The sequence below is a fragment of the Callithrix jacchus genome, chromosome 18 (genome assembly GCF_049354715.1).
Source record: "Callithrix jacchus isolate 240 chromosome 18, calJac240_pri, whole genome shotgun sequence".
Classification (NCBI taxonomy): domain Eukaryota; kingdom Metazoa; phylum Chordata; class Mammalia; order Primates; family Cebidae; genus Callithrix; species Callithrix jacchus.
Genome location: NC_133519.1, coordinates 977,793 through 997,101, shown reverse-complemented (window position 1 = coordinate 997,101; position 19,309 = coordinate 977,793). Strand labels below are relative to the sequence as shown.

Genomic DNA, 19,309 nt, shown 5'->3' with positions numbered 1-19,309 from the left:
TGGGCTCAAGCCATCTTCCTGCCTCAGCTCCCCAGTGCTGATACTACAGTTGAGTGCCACCATACCTGGCTAGTTTGTAATTTTTTTGTAGAGTGTGGAGTCTTGCTATGTTGCCCAAGCTGGCCTCAAACTCCTGACCTCAAGAGATCTGCCCACCTCAGCCTCCTGAGTAGCTGAGACTACGAGTACACAGCACCATGCCTAGCTACATTTATTTTATTAAATTTTGAAAAACATTTTTGTAGAGAGGAGGCCTTGCTATGTTTCCCAGGCTGGTCTTGAACTTCTGCTCTTAAAAGATACTCCCATCTCTGCTTCCCAAAAATCTGGGACTACAGACATGAACCACTGCACTGCACCTGAAGAGATTTCTTTAATCTAGCATCCCATATTTGGTAACACTGGACAAGGCTGTAGAGTTTTCAACACTTCATAATTCAGTAAGAATCAAACTCAACCTTGACCCCTGCCTTCTCTCACACCCCACATCCAGTCTGTCAGGAAATCCTGTTGACTGTCTTCACCATGTACTGAAGATCTCCACCCAGCAACTCACTGGAATCCTGCCCCCTACTTCTCTCTTCTGACCATCTCTCACCACCACCATGACCCTGGTCAGGACCACTATCATCTTCCACCTGGATGTTACCACAGCTTGACCCCCATGCTTCTACCCAAATCTTCCCACAGTCTTTCTCAACTCAGCAGCCAGAGAATGCTTTTACATCAGGAGACAGATCACGTCCTGACAGATCAACTCCTGACAGATCAGGAGACAAATCAGATCAGAATCTTCCCACAGGTCCCATCTCATAGTAAAAGCCAAAGCCCCAGCAATAGCCTCCCAGGGCTTACACAATCTACACCGATCCCCACCCAGCAACTCCATGGCCTCCTCCCCTAATTCTCTCCCCCTCTCCTGCTCCACTGGCCTCCTTCCAGAGCCTCGGACACTTTATTCTGTTGTTTCTGCCCACAATGATCCTCCTTCAGCACCTCGGCCACCTCCTTCCCCTCTAAGTCTTTGCTCCATTTTCACTTAGGAGGCCACCCCTGACCTTTCTATTTAACACCGCCATCTGTCTCCATTTCCAACGTGTTCATGTTTTTTTTTGTTTTCAAAACAAGATCTCACTCTGATCCATCGAGGCTGGAGCAGAGTGGTGCAATCACACCTCGCTGCAACCTCGAATTCCTAGGCTCAACCGATCCTTCCACCTCAAGACTCCCTAGTAGCTGGAATGACAGGGGCATGCCATCATGCCTGGCTAATTTGTTTTATGTTGAAATGGGGTTTCACTCTTCTTGCTCAAGCTGGAGTGCAATGGTGCAATCCCAGCTCACTGCAACCTCCACCTCCCAGGTTCAAGTGATTCTTCAGCCTCAGCCTCCAAAGTAGCTGGGATCACAGCTGTGTGCCACCATGCCTAATTTTCGTATTTTTAGTAGAGATGGGGGTTTGTCATGTTGGCCAGGCTGGTCTCAAACTCCTGACCTCAGGTGATCCTTGGCCTCCCAAAATGTTAGGATTACAGGAGTGAGCCACCACACCCGGTCAATTTAATTTTTCGTAGAGACAGGGTCTCACTATGTTGCCCAGGCTGATCTTGGACTCCTGGCCTCAAGTGATCCTCCTACTAGGATTGCTAAAGTGCTGGGATTACCACCATCAGCCACGATGCTTGGTGTCATGTTTATTTCCTCTTGCTGCTGCCACAAACTACTCTATATTAGTCCCTTGAAACACCACAAATCTACCAACTTACAGTTCCGTGAATCAGAAGCCCAAATTAGGTCTAATAAGGCTAAAGTTAAGGTGTCAGCAGGGCTGCATTCCTTCTCGAGGCTCTAAAGTGTTCCTTTGGCTTTTCCAGCTTCTAGAAGCCACCCCCATTCCTTGGATCATGGCCATTAACTCCATCTTTAAAGCCAGAATTGAAACCTCTGCAAATATCCCTCTCTAACTCCGCTTCCACCACCACATCTCCTGCTCCAATTCTGACTCTTCTAACCTCTTTCTTTTATAAGGATCTTTGTGACTGCTGGGCATGGTGGATCCCACCCATAATCCCAACACTTTGGGAAGTCAAGGCAGGAGGTATATTTAAGGCCTGGAGTTTGAAACTAGCCTGGACAACATAGTGAGATCCCACCTCTACAAAAGCATAACAATAAATATTAGCCAGACATGGTGGGGAGCGCCTGCAGTCCCAGCTACTTGAGAGGCTGACGTGAAATAATGACTTTAGCCCAGGAGTTTGAGATCAGCCTGGGCAACATAACTGAATCTCATCTCTACAAAAATGAGCTGGGCATGGGTGACATGCATGTGTAGTCCCAGCTACTCTGAAGTCTGAGATGGGAAGATCACTTGAGCTCAGGAGGTCAAAGCTATAGTGAGCTATGATCATATCAATGTGCTCCAGCCTAGATGACACAGGGAGATTGTCTCAAAAAAAAAAAAAAAAGAAAGAAAAGAAATATATACTTGTTCTCTGTCCACGGTTCCTGGCACAGAGCTTTGAATGCTTATAAAGACCTCAGTCATAGAGGTTGATAGCATCAACTTTAGTTTTAATATTTGCTCTTGGCCCCAGCTTTCTAACACAAGAGACTCTAAGAACTTTGGAATCTCCAGCATGCTAGGATGCATTTGAGGATTCTTATCCCCAGTTGAGATGACTGGGTGGCTGCATGCTCCTTGATTTCTTCAGGAGGAAGGCTGATTGCCAGAGAAGGCAACCACATGATTAGAGGCTTAGAACTTTTAGCCTCACCTGCTGAACTCCAGGAGGTGAGAGTGGCTGAAGATTGACTGAATTACCAATGGCCAAAGATTTTATCAATCATGCTTGCATAGTACAGCCTCTGTAAACACCCTGGACAACAGGGTTTGCAGAGCTTCTGGTTGCTGAACACAGGAGCTGCTGGGAGGGCGGCGTGTTGAACACAGGGCATGGAAGCTCTGTGCACCTCCCACTTACCTTCCCTTGGGCATCCATCTTTCTTTCATTTCTTTCTCCCTTTCCTTCCTTTCTTTTTCCTCTTTCTTTTTTTTAAAAGACAAGTTCTGGCTCTTTTCTCCAGGCTAGAGTGCAGTGGCACAATTTCAGCTCACCATAACCTAAGTTTCCCCAGTCCCCAGCTCAATGCATCCTCACCTCAGCTTTCCTAGTAGCTGGAACTACAGGTGCACACCACCACACCTAGTTATTTATTTTTATTTACTTTTTGAGACAAAATCTTGCTCAGTAGCCCAGGCTGGAGTTCAGTAGCATGATGTCAGCTCACTGCAACCTCTGCATCCTGGGTTCAAGTGATTCTCCTGCCTCAGCCTCCTCAGTAGCTGGGACTACAGGTGCATATCAACACACCCAGCTAATTTTTGTATTTTTTATAGAGAGGGTTTCACCATGTTTCCCAGGCTGAACTCAAACTCCTGCGTTTAAGAGATCCTCCCAACTCAACCTCCCGAAGTGCTGGGATCACAGGCATGAGCCACTGCATCCAGCATGCACATCTCTTTCACTGGCTGTTTCTGAGACATTACAGTGAACCAGGAACAGAAAATGAACTGACAGCTGTGGTGGCTCACATCTGTAATCCCAGCACTTTAAGTGACTGAGGTGGGAGGATCACTAGGGCCCAGGAATTTGTGGCCAGCCCGGGCAAAAAAACAAAATCCCATCGCTACAAAAAAATAAATTAGCCAGATGTGGTGGCGCAGGCGTGTAGTCTCAGCTACTAGAGAGCGGGGAGGACCACTTGGGCCCAGGCAGTTGAGGCTGCAGTGAGCTATGACTGCAACATTGCACACCGGCCTGGGCAACAAAATGAGACCCTGTCTCTCAGAAAAAAAGAAAATAAACTGCTTTTCTGAGTTCTGTAAGCTGTTCAAGCAAATGATTAAATCAAAGAAGGGGGTCTTGAGAACCCCTGATTTGTAATAGCTTGGTCAAAGGTACAGGTGAAAACCTAGTACTTGCCATTGGCCTCTGAAGTGGGGGTAGTCTCATGGGACTAAACGCCTAACCTGCAGGGTCTGTGCCAGCTCCAGGTAGTGTCAGAATAACATTGTGGGATGCCCAGTTACTATCCGGAACACTGGAGAATTTGGTGTATGAGCTCCACACACACAGTCAGTCAAAGTGTGTGACTAGAGAGAAACCTGGGCTTTTCTTTCACCTAGCGGCCTAACTGCATAGGAGAAGCAATACATGGTGCTTATGAAAAGAGCAAGCATTAAAGTCAATGCAGTCCCTACAGCTGACTCAGCTTAATATCCATGTGAGCTTGGGGAAATCACTCATCATCCCTGTCTTTATCACCTCATTCATAAAATGGGGATAACTGGTATCTGCCTGTGACTTTTTCAGAATTCATGAAATATTACGCTTGATGTTACTGTGATCATCACACCTATTCCAAACTATCTGACAGGGACAGTGATGGATGATAACATCACCAGATCAGAAACCATAGTGAGGTCTCTCAGGCAAAATTCCATACAAGCAAATTACTGTCTCTCCAGAGCCTTCCTGCCACACCTAATTCCCCACTCCCTGAACCGAATGTGCCATCTTAATTGTCCAGGTCTTTACGGTGCTGGTTTCCCTGCCCATTCCCCATCCCTCCACATCCCCCTTCGCTCCCTACTCTCACACAACTCTTCCTCATCTTTCAAAGGCCAGTTTCACTGTCACCTTATCTGGAAGCTTCTCACACTCTCCAGAAGAGCTTCCCATTGCCCGTGATGCATGCACTATTATTTGATCATTTTTGAGTTATTGTCCAAGTCTTTTTGTACCTGAGTAACATGATGCCCAGTCTCCTCCTGAACTCTGATGTCTTTCATGGTAGATCCAGCTGGAAGTGACAAAAAGACATTCTTTAAAAATAAAAGAAGGAATGAGGTGGACATCCATCCAATCCCATAAAAATTTTATAAGATACATGAAAAGCAAACAAAATCCAAGAGCTTCTAGGAAAAACATTAGAGGGAAGGTGTTACTGGGAGACATGCTAAAGGGTTAATTTTTATTGTATTTTACTTTTTTGAGAAAGAATCTTGCTCTATCCCCTAGGCTGGACCGCAGTGGTAGAATCACAGCTCATTGCAGACTCAACCTACACGACTTCAGCAATATTCCAACCTAATTTTTATTTTATTTAAGAAATGCATTCTTACTGTTACCAAAGCTGGACTACAGCTTACTGCAGCCTCAACCTCCTAGGCTCAAGTGATCCTCCAGTCTCAGTAGCTGGGACTACAGGTGTGGACCGCAATGTCCAGCTCATGCTATCTTTAATTTTCTTTTAGAGACAATGTGCTGCTATGTCCACGAGGCTGGTGGTGATCCTTTTCCCTCAAGCAGTTCTCCCACCTCAGCCTTCCAAAGTGCTGGGATTACAGGTGTGAGCTGCCACACCCGCCGCAACCTGCTGAGGAGGTTAATTTTTAATGATATAAAGAGCTCAAAGCAAATATTAGAAGGAGCCTGAAGGGCTATAGAGGCTGACTGGTCAATTGTGATATATCCATATAATAAAACATTAGGCAACCATGAAAAGGATTCAGATAGATCGATAGAAATTGACAAAGATGTCCACAAAATATGAAAATGAGAAGTGATATTCAATTAGCCCATATGTATTTGAAGAATATGGCCAATTATTTCCTGAGATAAGATTATGGGTCTAATGCGTAAAGGAAATTTTTCACTTCTTCATTTAAAAGTCTTTACTATTTTTATAATTTAATAAAAGATTAAATATATAGATCATTAATTAGTAAAAGACATGGTAACTCTATAAATAAACAGAAAAGACATGGACAGCCCAGCCTTGGTGGCTGACGCTTATAATAGCAGCACTTCGGGAGGGGGCAGTGGGAGAATTGCTTGAGGCCAGGAATTCCAGACCAGACTGGGAAACATGGCAAGACCTCGTCTCTATTAAAAATCAAAAATAATTAGCCAGACAAGGTCGCATGTGCCTATAGTCCCAGTTACTGAGGTGGAAGGATCACCTGAGCCCAGGAGGTCAAGGCTGCAGTGAGTCGAGACTGTACCACCATACTCAAGCCTGGGCTACAGAGTGAGACTTGGTCTCCCCCAAAAAAAAGAAGGAGCAAAAAAGAAAGCTAGCTGGGCACGGTAGCTCACACCTGTAATCCCAGCATTTTGGGAGGCTGAGTCAGTTGGATCACTTGAAATACGGAGTTCGAGACCAGCCTGACAAACATGGAGAAACCCTGTCTCTATTGAAAATACTTAGCCAGGTATGGTGGCACATGCCTGTAATTCCAGCTATTCTGCAGACTGAGGCAAGAGGATGGCTTGAATCCAAGAGAAGGAGGTTGCAGTCAGCAGAGATTGTGCCGTTGCACTCCAGCCTAGGAAACAAGAGTGAAACTTCATCTGAAAAAGAAAGAAAGAAAGCGACAAAGAGAAAGCTAATAAACTAAGATAAGAAAATATACATTAAAATGTAACAAAATTTATGAGGTCTTTCATTTATTAAAAATAATCAAACAAAAAATAACTTGTGATTGTACCCTGTGCCAGCAAAGGTGCAGTGAAATGGGCATTTTCTCTTACTATTAGTGATGTTAAATTGTATACAAGCCTTCCACCTGGGTAAAGCTTGGAAATTTTTAAAAAAGAATATAGTGACTCACTCTACTGCCTCCTCCAACTCCTGGCCTCAAGCAATCCTCCCACCTCAGCCTCCCAAAGTGTTGGAATTATAGGCCGACAGCCACCATGCCTGAAAGCTCGGCAGTTTACATCAAGTGTAACAAGAATGCCAATGTCCTGTGACTCACAGTAATCTCCTTTCTGGAAATATCATCTTCGGATACAATTCAACCTAAGCAGAAGGTCATATGCACAAACACGGTGAAAATCTAGGAGTAATATTTTTCTGTTTTAGAAACATACGGAACACTTCACAAATTTGCACGTCATTCTTGCACAGAGGCCATGCCAATCCCTCTATTGTTCCAACTTTAGTATATGTACTACTGGAGCAAGCATGAGCAATTTAAGATAGAGCGGTTAAGCAAAATAAGGAAGAGTTATGGGGAACTTAGAAATCTATGGTATTTATAGGCACCTAGTAACAGCTCAGTAAATATTAGCTGCTACTTTTATTATCTTTATGGTAATTCCACTCAATTAAAATTTGTCATTTAAAATTTACCACTGTCATGGGACATCATGTATTTAACAGTGTAATTGTAAAAACAGATAGAGGCTGGGTGTGGTGGCTCACACTTACAATCCCAGCAGTTTGGGAGGCCAAGGCAGGTGGATCACCTGAGGTCAGGGGTTCAAGACTAGCCTGACCAACATCGAGAAACCCCATCTCTACTAAAAAATACAAAATTAGTCAGGTGCGGTGGTGCCTGTAATCCTACCTACTCAGGAAGCAGAGGCAGGTGAATCACTTGAACCTGGGAGGTGGAGGTTGTGGTGAGCTGAGAGTGCACCATTGCTCTCCAGCCTGGGAGCAAAAGAGCAAAACTCCGTCTCGGAAAAAGAAAAAAAAGTCCCAGCACAGAGACTCACAGCCATAATCCCAGCACTTTGGGAGGTTGAGGCCAGGCAGATCACCTGCAGTCAGGAGTTCAAGACCAGTCTGGCCAACATGGTGAAACCCTATCTCTACGAAAATACAAAAATTAGCTGGGCATGATGGCAGGTACCTGTAATCTTAGCCCACTCTTAACCCTGGGAGGCGGAGGTTGCAGTGAGCTGAGATTGTGCCATTGCACTCCAGCCTAGGCAACAGAGCAAGACTGTCTCAAAAACAAAACAAAACAAAACATACCATTTGTCCCTTGGTATATGGGGGGATTGGTTCCAACTCCCCAATATCTGTGAATACCAAAATCCATGCAAGCATCTGTAGTCCCAGTTACTTGTGAGGCTGAGGAAGGAGTGCTTTCGCCCAGGAGGTTGAGGCTGCACTGAGCCATAATTTTGCACCACTGCACTCCAGTCTGGGCAACAGAGTGAGAAATGAGGTTGACTTTTAAATATAATTTTTCGGTTCACTTGAGAATTTGGTCAGAACTGTGGCATATGAAAATTCTTCATAGAATAATTATATAATCACATTCATGCTAGAATTGGGAACAGAAAATGTTTTGTTGACTCTTTATTCCTTCACTTGCTGTTACATAAACTATGGCCAGTGGGCACTTACCAAACAGAAGTGTTATCTCAGAGCTACTCACAATGAAAGGTGATGTCTAGGGCCCAGGTGTGTTGAGGTCTCCATGCCTTGGCTATGGGTGAGTAGGACTTATAGGTCAATCCATTTTCTATATTCCAGCTCTGGAAAACTTGGGTTTATCCATCTTGATAAGATGTAATTTAAATTTAACTTGGCAAGAAACACAAATGGAAGAAAGGTTATGAAACCACAGGATGGTACTTGTTCTCAAGGGACTCTTCAGCTTAGGTGCTTCTGTACAAAAGGAATGACATTGTCGAAAACTCATCACAGGTCAAGTGAGGTGCCTCATATCCATAATCCCAGCCCACTGGGAGACTAAGACAGGAGGATCCCGTGAGGCCAAGAGTTTAAGACCAGCCTTGGTGACACAGTGAAACCTCATCTCTACAAAAAACATTAGAAAATGAGCTGGGTATGGCAGCACATTCCTATAGTCCTAGCTACCCTAGGAGGCTTAAGTGGGAGGATAGTTGAACCCAGGAAGTGGAAGCTGCTGTGAGCAATGATCTCACCACTACACTCCAGCCTGGGTAACAGGGTGAGACCATGTCTACACACACACACACCCCTCAGTCTGTCCAGCCTTGACTAATAAAAAGGGTCTTCCGGTTACAGAACAGGTGTGCTCTTTTGTAGGACACGAAGGGAACAGCAAGCGTGTTCACAGCCTTTCCTCATCCTCTGCTTAGTTTTCCAAGAACCTTCAAGGGAGTCCCAAGGGACAGGACAAATCTTCTGGTTGCCAGAGGAGAAATATGCCTCCTATGTCAATTGATAAACGGAACACCTGCCATGAAAACCAGGAAGTTCTGCTAAGATGAACCACTCCCTACGACACTGACCTATGCAGGAAACATGAGAAACTGGAGTTTGTGGACCAATAATATTGAAGGTCACATTCCAGATTGTGGAGATCTAACCAAAGTACAGCCTTTCCACAAGGCACTGCCAAATAACAGCTGGCTGCCTCCATTGGGGCACTGCCGCCGTATCTCTGGCTCTCATTTCACCGGGAGATGCTCTATTCCAGCTTCCTCTTGCATTTTGTATTCTGTAGTTCCTGGGGTAAGACCTCACAACACAGCAGACTGCTGAGTCCATGCTGATCTACAGATCTGACTTCAGATTCTAGCAGGACTCTTTCAGTTTGAGGAATTAAAGAGGAGAGAAAATGGACCCAGCCTGGCACTGGCCAGCTTAGCAGTCCGAAGATAGAAGCTGCTCAAAATGACTACAGTGCTTCTGACTTTCTTAGTCTGACCTTCCTCCTAGGGCTCTTTGGATGAGATTTATTTCTCCTTGTTGAAGAAATTGTTTGCTAGACTATAAAAAAATTTAAGGAAGAATGAAATATTAAAATATAGTTTTCTCCTAAAGAGCACTCAAAAGTATAATCCCACCAGTGGTGGATCTATTTCTCTCTCTCTCTCTCTCTCTCTCTCTCTCTCTCTCTCTCTTTTTTTCTTTTCTGAGATAGGGTCTCACTCTGTTACCAAGACTGGAGCACAGTGGTGAGATCACAGCTCACTGCAGCTTTCAACTCCTGGGCTCAAGTGATCCTCCCACGTCAGCCTCCAAAGTAGCTGGGATTACAGGTGCACGCCACCGTGCTTAATTTTTTAAATTTTTTTGTAGAGAAGGCCGCTACGTGGCCTAGGCTGGTCTTGAACTCCTAGGTCAAACTAATCCTCCTGCCTTGGCCCCCCAAAGTGCTGGAATTATAGGCTTTAGCCACCCCACCCAACCTATTTATCGTTTTGTGTATATATATACACACGCATACGTGCGCACACGTGCTCACACACACACGCACACACACACACAAATATATACATAAATAAAATCTCATATACTAAATGTTGCTCCTTAAATCGCCTCCAACCCACCCGTCTGCAGGGAGAGCAAACACAGGTCTCAGCAGATCAGGCAACCTACATGAAGAAAGGAGGCTGGAGTAATGCCAGAGACCAGGAGGAACTGTAGCAAATGGCAAGGTATTCACTTCAAAGGTTTTTCAACATTGTGATGGTCAAACCAAACACAGAAACAGGAAGCCCAGTTCAGTCACCAGCAGCCAACATGAGATATTTGATCTACATGCTACAGAACAAACTGTTTAGGATGAATGACCTTGTCTCCACCACCCCGTTCTTCAAGTCCCTCCTGCCCAGTAGTCCCTACACTCTGCTGACATGACCCACATTCACAGGACTCTCTTGACCCCTTTGCGTGTTTACTCTTTTTTCCCCAATAACTATTTTCTTTTTTGGATACAGAGTTCACCTCTGTCACACAGGCTTGAAGGAAAGTGAGGTGATTATGACTCACTGCAGATTCCACCTCCCGGGCTCAAGTGATCTTGCCTCCCAAGTAGTTGGGATTACAAGCATGTACCACCATACGTAGCTAAGTTTGTTATGATGATGATGATGATTTTGAGATGGAGTCTCACTCTATCATCCAGGCTGGAGTGCAGTGGCACGATGTAGGCTTACTGCAACCTCCGCCTCCTGGGTTCAAGTAATTCTCCTGCCTCAGCCTCCTGAGTAGCTGGGATTAGAGTCATGCATCCAGCAAGCCCAGCTAATTTTTGTTTTTTAGTAGAAATGGGGTTTCACCATGTTGGCCAGGATAATCCCAATCCCTTGACCTTGTGATCCGCCCTTCTCGGCTTCCCAAAGTGCTGGGGTTAAAGGCATGAGCTGCTGTGCCTGGCCAACCGTTTTTATTTATAAACTACTGAGCCTCACATGTATGCTTATAACAATGCAAAAGAGACTAATATAGCAATCGTATGCCAACACTTACCAGACTGTGAGGGGCACAATGACAGAAGTACACAGTGGGACTGAAATGCTCCCAAGGGGCTTCTTGTCGCATCATAGAGAATGGGGTGAGACATCTTGGCTGAGGCTGAAGATGAGCGAAGATGAGAGTCAAAGAGTGATGATGAGGGTAGGGGAAGGTTTCCTGAAGAAGGACACCAGTAAAGTCCCCCAAGGAAACTGACTTTCCATGTGGCTGGAAGGGAGGGATATGGGGAGGGTGGTGCAGGATAAAACTGGAAAGGTAAGCCGAGGCCAGCTCTTACCAGGCCCTGTGGCCGAATTAGTTTGGATTTTATCTTAAAGGCAATGGGCAGTCACCAGCAGGTTTTAATCAAGTACCATTTTGACCCAAATTTGCCTTTTAGAAAAATTCCTCTGGCTTCAGTCAACAGGCTGAAGTGAGCAAGCCTGGAAGTCAGGAAGACAATTGGAGGCCTTCCCGATAAACCAGTACCGAAGAAAACCGGGCCAGGCATGGCGGCTGCTGCCTATAATCTCAAAACTTTAGAAGTCTAAGGTGGGTGGATGTCTTGAGCCCAGGAGTTTAAGACCAGCCTGAGCAATGTGGTGAAACCACATCTCTACAAAACACAAAATATTAGATGGGTGTGGTGGCTCATACCTGTGGTCATACCTCAGCTACCCCAGAGGCTGAGGCAGGAGGACAGCTTAAGCCCGGGAGGTTGAGACTGCAGTGAGCCGAGATCACACCGCCGTGCTCCAGCCTGGGAAACAGAGGGAGACTGTCTCAAAGAGAAAAAGAATCCCATTCTTCACCTATTAGTGCCCCAATGTTCTCATGAGAACCTTGGTGATGCAGTGAATTCAACTGTCATTGTAATTCAGCAATTCACACATTTAAGTTTGTGTTTGATTTTTCATAATATCAACCCTGTGGAAACAAGAAATATGGAATTGTGTTTGGGCTATCATGGAAGCTCTCTGGATCTTAGACCGTGACTTATGCTAAGATGTGAGCTTTGCGTTCTTCTCTCTGTGAGTGCTCAAGCGCAGCAGTGCCCAGGTTTTATGGCACCAGAAACCAATATCATGGAAGACAGTTTTTCCACAGACTGGGGGCAGGGGGTCCGTTTTGGAATACTTCAAGCACATCACATGTATTGTGCACTTTGTAATTATTACACTGTAGTATATAATAATCATATAACTCGCCATCATGTACAATCAGTGGGAGTCCTGAGCTTGTCTGTTTTCCTGAAACTAGATGGTCCCATCTGGGGGTGATGAAAAATAGTGACAGGTTATCAGGCATTAGATTCTCATAAAGACAGAGCAAGGTAGAACCCTTGCATGCACAGTTACACAATAGGCTTCCTGCTCCTATGAGAATCTAATGCTGACACTGACCTGACAGGAGGTGGAGATCAGGCGGCAAAGAGGGGAGTGGCCGTAAATACAGATGAAGCTTTGCTCGCCCACCTGCTGCTCACCTCCTGCTGTGTGGCCAAGTACAGGCCTGTGATTCAGGGATTAGGTGCCCCTGCTCCACTGCATCCAAAAGGACCCTCCCCACACCAGTCTTCATCGTGGTCAAGTACAGAAGCCACTTAGCTCCTAAGGCATGTGTCTCAGCTGGCATTTCATCACAATCAACAGTAAGTGGCACCTTGAAACATTATGAGGTCACTTCCTGAAAATCACCAGCATCCCATTTCCCATTGACAAGAAGTTCAACGCTGCCCCTTGGATAACCAAACCTATGCCCAAATCCCATTTTTTGTGGGTCTTTCTCCCAGAACCCTTCCTAGAATCAGTTCTGTATATGTCAGAGTCCAATCAAAAGGCATAAATCACCCAAAGTTTAAAGTGGAAAAATTTAAAATAAAAAAAGCAACTATGTAACCAGAAAACACCATATGAGAGATTGGCTACAAGAGTAAAGAGAACTCTAGAGAACATAGGGCTAGCAGAGGCCAGATATGGTGGCTCATGCTTACAATTGCAGCAATTTGGGAAGCCAAGGCAGGAGGACTGCTTGAGGCCAGCAGTTTGAGACCACCTTGGAAACACAGTGAGACCCTGGCTCTACCAGAAAAAGAAAACAAAGGCCAGGTGTGGTGGCACACACTTGTAGTCCTGGTTACTTGGGAGGCTGAGGTGAAAAAATTGCTTCAGCCCAGGAGGTTAAGGCTGCGGTGAGCCATGATTTCACCACTGCACTTTAGACTGGGCTAGAGAGACCCTGCCTCAAAAAAACAAAGTATAGGACCAGCTGTTACAATGAGCAGTAACTTCCTACTGTCCCTACACTGAGATCGAGTGACCAAGGAAGGGATTCCCCACTCAGGCTGAGATCCAGGCCCCCTTGGAGAGGGCACAGTCGTGGGTAATTCAATGGCAGAAGTGCTGCATTACCACATGGTGGAACATGCTAGCAATATGCCCTCTGCAATTTGCTGAAAATCCACCTTCTAGGGTGCTAGCTTTACCTATTAGTAGACAGTTGTCTCACCACAAAACCACCCAGGCAAATGCAGAGAAACTGCTGGTCACTGCCTGCTGCTAAGCACCATGCAGGGCAGCAGCCTGGTACAGCAAAAGCTCAGCGCCTGTGAAGATGTGCACACGACTAGAAACAAAAGCCTCTTAGAACGCCCCTTACAACAGCACCATGTACTGACAACATTTAATAATGCACCAGTTGACAGAGGAAGCATTTAAGGAACCCACCTCTATGTTTGCAGAGCAGGCAGTGAAGGGTGAATTTGGAACTGAGGAGCAGTCATTGGACGAATAGCTGGTACCTGACACATTTCCATCTACCAAAGAACAAAAGGAAGAGAGAAAAATGAGATAAAAAACAGGCATGGTGGTTCTCACCTGTAATTGCAGCAGTTGGAAAGGCCAAGGCAGGTGGATCACTTAGGTCCAGGAGTTTGAAACCAGCCTGGGTGACATAGAGAAACCTTGTCTCCACTAAAAATTTTTAAAAATTAGCTGAATATGGTGGCATGTGCTGTAGTCCCAACTTCTCAAGAGACTCCTGGGTTCAAGCAATTCGCCTGCCTCAGCCTCCCAAGTGGTGGGGATTATAAGTACGCACCACCATGCTCAGCTAACTTTTGTATTTTTAGTAAAGACAGGATTTCACCATGTTGGCCACATCAGTCTCAAACTCGTGACCTCGTGATCTACCCACCTCAGCCTCCCAAAAGCTTCCGCCCTGTCTTTGCCCACTTAAATCTAAGAAAACTAAGCTAAAATATATTTTGTAACCAAACCTAAATGAAGCTAAGTGGTGTGGCTACTATACTCAAAATACCTGAAATTTCCTTCACACAAAAATAACTATCTGGAAGCCAAGAATGGCTATGTGGAAATCAGCATCCTCAGAGTACATTTCAGGGGCAAACTAGAATATGTCAGTGTAAACTATGAAAGTCCAGAGCCTTTGTTTGAGTAAGACTAGGTGCAGCAAAACCATGGGCTCCATGCATGATTGGTATTGTAGAAGAGGCCACAGGGAGTAGAATTAAACATGACACCCTCGGCCGGGCGCAGTGGCTCACATCTGTCATCCCAACGATTTGTGAGGCCGAGGTGGGCAGATCGTTTGAGGTCAGGAGTTTGAGAGCAGCCTGGCCAATATGGTAAAACCTCGTCTCTATAAAAATTAGCCAGGCATGGTGGCAGGTGCCTGTGATCCCAGATACTTAAGAGGCTGAGGCAGGAGAATCACTTGAATCCAGGAGGCAAAGGTTGCAGTGAGATGAGATCACACCACTACACTCCAGCCTGGGCAACAGGACAAAATTCCATCTGCCAAGTTTCTTCTAAACTCAATTTAAGGCACCATGTACCACAAACCAGATAGCAAGATAATTAAATAAACTGTAGCCTTTTTCATGCCATCCAATTACATCTTGGTCAGTTCACAAACATGTTTCAGCCAATGCTAAAGGAGGTTTTCTCTTTAGGAGTCCTCTCTCCCTTCGCCCTGCTTAACACAAGACTTCACACACAAAGAGAACAAAGACAGCCCCGCTTCAGGACATGCTACACTGAAAGAACCGACTGTCCCAAAAAGAGAGGGCTCCACACTTCTCTGACAACTCCACAATAGACCAGCTACACACAAATGCCTGAAGTAAGGAAGTCCATTAAGAAGATGAACAGTTAGTGAGATCAAGACTTCTGACCCAAAGGGCCTGCAGCTGGTCTGATGATTCATCAAAAGTCTGAATGTAAATGGAGACATACTGGACTGTGACATGTAATAAAAGAACTGAAGCAGCAAAGTGTCTTGGTTTGGGTTTCCTTTCCACTGTATACAGCTCCAATGAATAGAGAAGTGAGCACGCCTGTGGTACTCCTGACACATCTGGGATAGTTCCCATCCACAGTGGTTGGCCTTTGGGATTATGCACACATTGCAGGGTCATTGCCCATCTGTGCTAACCTAGAATGTCCACATAAAAGCTTCTGCTTAGAGACTGCAGAGAAAAATGTCAAACCTGAAAGCCCATGAACTGTCTCAGCCAGGGGGAACACATGAAGGAGACACTACAGAATCTCACATCAGAAGCCCAATTTCAGGTTGACCTCTAAAGCTTTATGATTGTGAGTAATCAGCTTACTTTCGCTAGGCTCTGTTATTCTCACATCAATCAACAGAAAGACTGAATAGTCTCCCAGATCAATTCCAATCTTAACATCCTCTGGCTTTATGATTAAAGAATGATACTAATTAATAAGGTTGAAACTGTGGCTTAACCCCGATAGGAGCCTGCTGGGATTATGATAAGCAAAACTAGTCCACATTGACAGAGCCATTCTGACCACATCCCTCCCTATGCCAGCTATCATACAGATATGCACCACTGGCATGAGAAGTCCCTTCCACACAGGACTGACTGATTCAACAATAGGCTGATTTATTCATTCAAACAACAAATATTTACCGAGCACCTTCTAGGTATTTAGGGTTACAACAGAACAAAACAGACAAAATCCCATCCCTTACTTACATGTTAGTGAAGGAGGAGGGGGAGTCAACTTACCTTTTAGAGAAGGAGGAGGGGGAGTCAGACATCAAATAGGAAGTATAATGAAGGATATATTTTATGTAGGGCAGTGCTGGGATTCACTCAGGGTGGCTGGAAAAATATTAAGGGAAATATTAGGGAAGTATAGAGCATAGTCTCAAACCTTTGGGAAGCCGAAAAGTTTTAATGAGCCAGGCTGAAGACAGCCAGTTCTTACATTCGAGCTTTAAGTCATAAGGTGAAGATTAAGATAATAAAAGCTTCCCTGGTTAAGTCTGTTTACCCCACATTCCTTTTTCTCAACTCCGTTTACTCATGTAAACTTCATGCTAGCTGCTCCTCTAAGGGGGAGGTTGAAAAAGAATTACTTTTTAATGGTATTTATTCTGGACCTCAGAACCAAAAGTTTTTATCATTCTTAAAACCACTCTTTTAACCATGTTAATTATCCACAAGCATGTTAACTTAAAACCTCTGTTGCTGCTTCTATACTGAATAAATGCAAGAATGAACAAGGAGTCAATTAGCTGCAATTACTCTCTAAAAGCTGATGATACCCTAGCCCAACTCTTACACTGTATTCTGTATGGAAGGGTATATTTTATTCATCTGATACTTACACTAAATAAATCTTAGTGAAACTAAATGTGAAATTGTAAGTACAAAGTGAAACTAAGTGAACTAAATCTTAGTGAAACTAAACGTGAATTGTAAGTACAAAGAAGTCACGAGAGGGAGACAAAAGGCCCAAATTAATCAAATTAATGTCTCCTTAGGGAAGACACCGAATCTGTGTCTGCAGGTTATCATCTTACCTTTTAATAACAAATTTAATTTGATTGCCCACTTGAATGATGTTTTCCAGCCTTGGGATTCCCTATCATGAGGGACTTCTGAAAGGAATGTCTTCCAGTACTTCTTCCACACACAGATCATTCGCATGTCCTTCAAATTTTTGGTCTTAAAAACAATCTTCAAAGATTAAACTTTGTTTTTCAATATCCTTAAACAGAAGACAAAGAAAGAAAATCATTGTAGACAATAAACAACAGAACTGAAGCTGGTGTGCAGTGGCATGATCTCGATTCCTTGCAATCTCTGCCTCTCGGGTTCAAGCAATTCTCCTGCCTCAGTCTCCCAAGTAGCTGAGATTACAGGTGCCTGCCAGCATGCCTGTCTAATTTTTGTACATTTTTAGTAGAGACAGGGCGTAACTATGTTGGCCAGGCTGGTCTCCAACTCCTGACTTCAGCTGATCCACCCACCTTGGCCTCCCAAAGTGCTGGGATTACAGGCATGAGCCAACGTGCCCAGCCATAAACACTATTTGGAAGCAGCTTTTCGCTACTATCTGCTCGTGACTGCAATAACCCTCCTCCATTGGCTGCCTTACGGTAGCGCATTTCAGGCTACACTTTCATCTGCACTGCAGCCATGAGATCAATGTTCTTTACCCCTTCAACCACGTGAGCATGCTATTCAATAAGAATTAACTCTCCACAAAGAATTCATGGAACGGGAATGAAAAATAGTAAGCAGAGGCTGATTGAAATTAAAAGAGGCAGAACAACCAACGTTAACACATGAAGACTGTTTAAAGCCAGATTTAAAACAACATGTTTTCAGATAATGAGGAAATGTGATACTGTTCACATAAGAGTAAGGAAACTCGACTAAGGGCTACATATGAGCTGACACCAAAAAATCACTGCTAAATTTGTCAGATACGATGAGGGAGTGGCTGTGCGGGGATGCACACTGAACAGATAAAATGATGCGATGACTGCGATTTGCTTTATAATATTCCTGCAAAGGGAGGTAAAAGAATAGCAGAACAAAATGTGGACAATCTTAATGGTCACAGAAATTGAGAAACGGGTATTTTAGTGTTTATCGTACTATTTTCTCTACTGGGCATGGTAACACATGCCTGTAGCCCCCCCCAGCCACTTAGGACACTGAGGCAGGAGGATAACATGAGCCCAAATGTTCTAGTCACGGCCAAACATAACAAGACCTGGTTTCTTTAAAAAGAAATGGGGAGCTCTGAGGGAGCTCATCAATGAATTATTTTGGTGACATCAACAAGTGCTACCAAAACACTACTATAAAATCCAAAATTACATCTACTACCAGATTTTTCTCCTTACTTCTGGATTCATTTATCCAATTGCCTCCTCTACCTCCACACCTCAACTTGAAAGAGATTAATTTCTTTGATCTTAGATTGGCTTTCCTCTAACATCTAAGATTTGTATTAAATTCTTACTTCATGTCATTAGCACCAAATCTGAGAGGATCTACTATAGGAACTCTGTGAAATAAGAAACACACAGAATGAAATAGTTATCATATCTGGAAAAAGAAATATGCCCATAAACAAACAACAGTAAAAAATTAGAGGCTTTCAGTCACACTAAAGAATGATGTTAAATAAAATTATTCTGTCGATTCAACAGGAAACTATATAAACCTAATTCTAACAACCTTTCTATAAAATAAAAAAGAACCAATTGTTAGAGCTGAGAGTAAAAAGTGGAAGTTTCAGAAAGAGGTGAAGTCAACTGCAGAAGGTACCCATCGCCTATCATAAAGCCTGCCCCAATCACACCCATCCCCCTTATTCCACCTAGTATCACCTGAGGTCAGGAGTTCAAGACCAGCCAGGCCAACATAGAGAAACCCCTTCTCTACTAACACAAAAATTAGTCTTGTATGGTGGTGGGCGACTGTGAGGTAGGAGAACTGCCTGAACCCAAGAGCCAATGAGACAAAATCACACCACAGCACTCCAACCTGGGTGACAAGAGTGAAAACTGTCTCAAGAAGAACAACAACAAATTCCTTTGGGAAGGCTTTCTTCATAGAGATCTTCAACATGAGACTGGAAAAAAGGGTATGGAATCATCACCGGACCTTTGGCTTTTACAGCTTGAGGTATAAGGACAAAAAGAAAAAGGGATATCATTTGAACACAATCTGCAGAAAAGAATCATTATTCAATCTGTATTGCTCTTTAACTTTCTTTGCTTGAAACAGAGTTTCACTCTTGTCGCCCAGGCTGGAGTGCAGTGGCACGATCTCGGCTCACTGCAGGCTCCATTTCTCAGGTTCAAATGATTCTCCTGCCTCAGCCTGCTGAGTAGTTGGGATACACGAGCCTGCCACCACCCCCCGCTAAGTTTTGTATTTTGTGTAGAGACAGAGTTTCACCATTTTGGCCAGGCTAGT

General features: G+C 44.3%; 1 protein-coding gene and 1 pseudogene across 30 annotated transcripts in view; both read right to left on the bottom strand.

Annotated features, from left to right (window-relative positions):
- Positions 1–19,309, bottom strand: part of LOC118151076 (uncharacterized) — a 207,101-nt gene that overhangs the window by 165,774 nt on the left and 22,018 nt on the right. For 23 of the 30 annotated variants that reach the window (XR_013529083.1, XR_013529068.1, XR_013529066.1 and 20 more), the window contains 5 exons: positions 16,894–17,081; positions 16,094–16,189; positions 13,764–13,852; positions 11,695–11,797; positions 11,053–11,157 (listed from right to left, as the gene is read on the bottom strand). The gene's annotated coding sequence lies outside the window, so the exon portion shown is untranslated. Of the gene's footprint in view, positions 1–4,807; positions 4,889–6,296; positions 6,420–8,242; positions 8,476–11,052; positions 11,158–11,694; positions 11,798–13,763; positions 13,853–16,093; positions 16,190–16,893; positions 17,082–19,309 lie in introns of all 30 variants that reach the window. The other 7 variants (XR_013529084.1, XR_013529089.1, XR_013529085.1 and 4 more) reach the window with 6 other exon arrangements.
- LOC144580276 (U6 spliceosomal RNA) lies at positions 6,934–7,033 on the bottom strand (annotated as a pseudogene).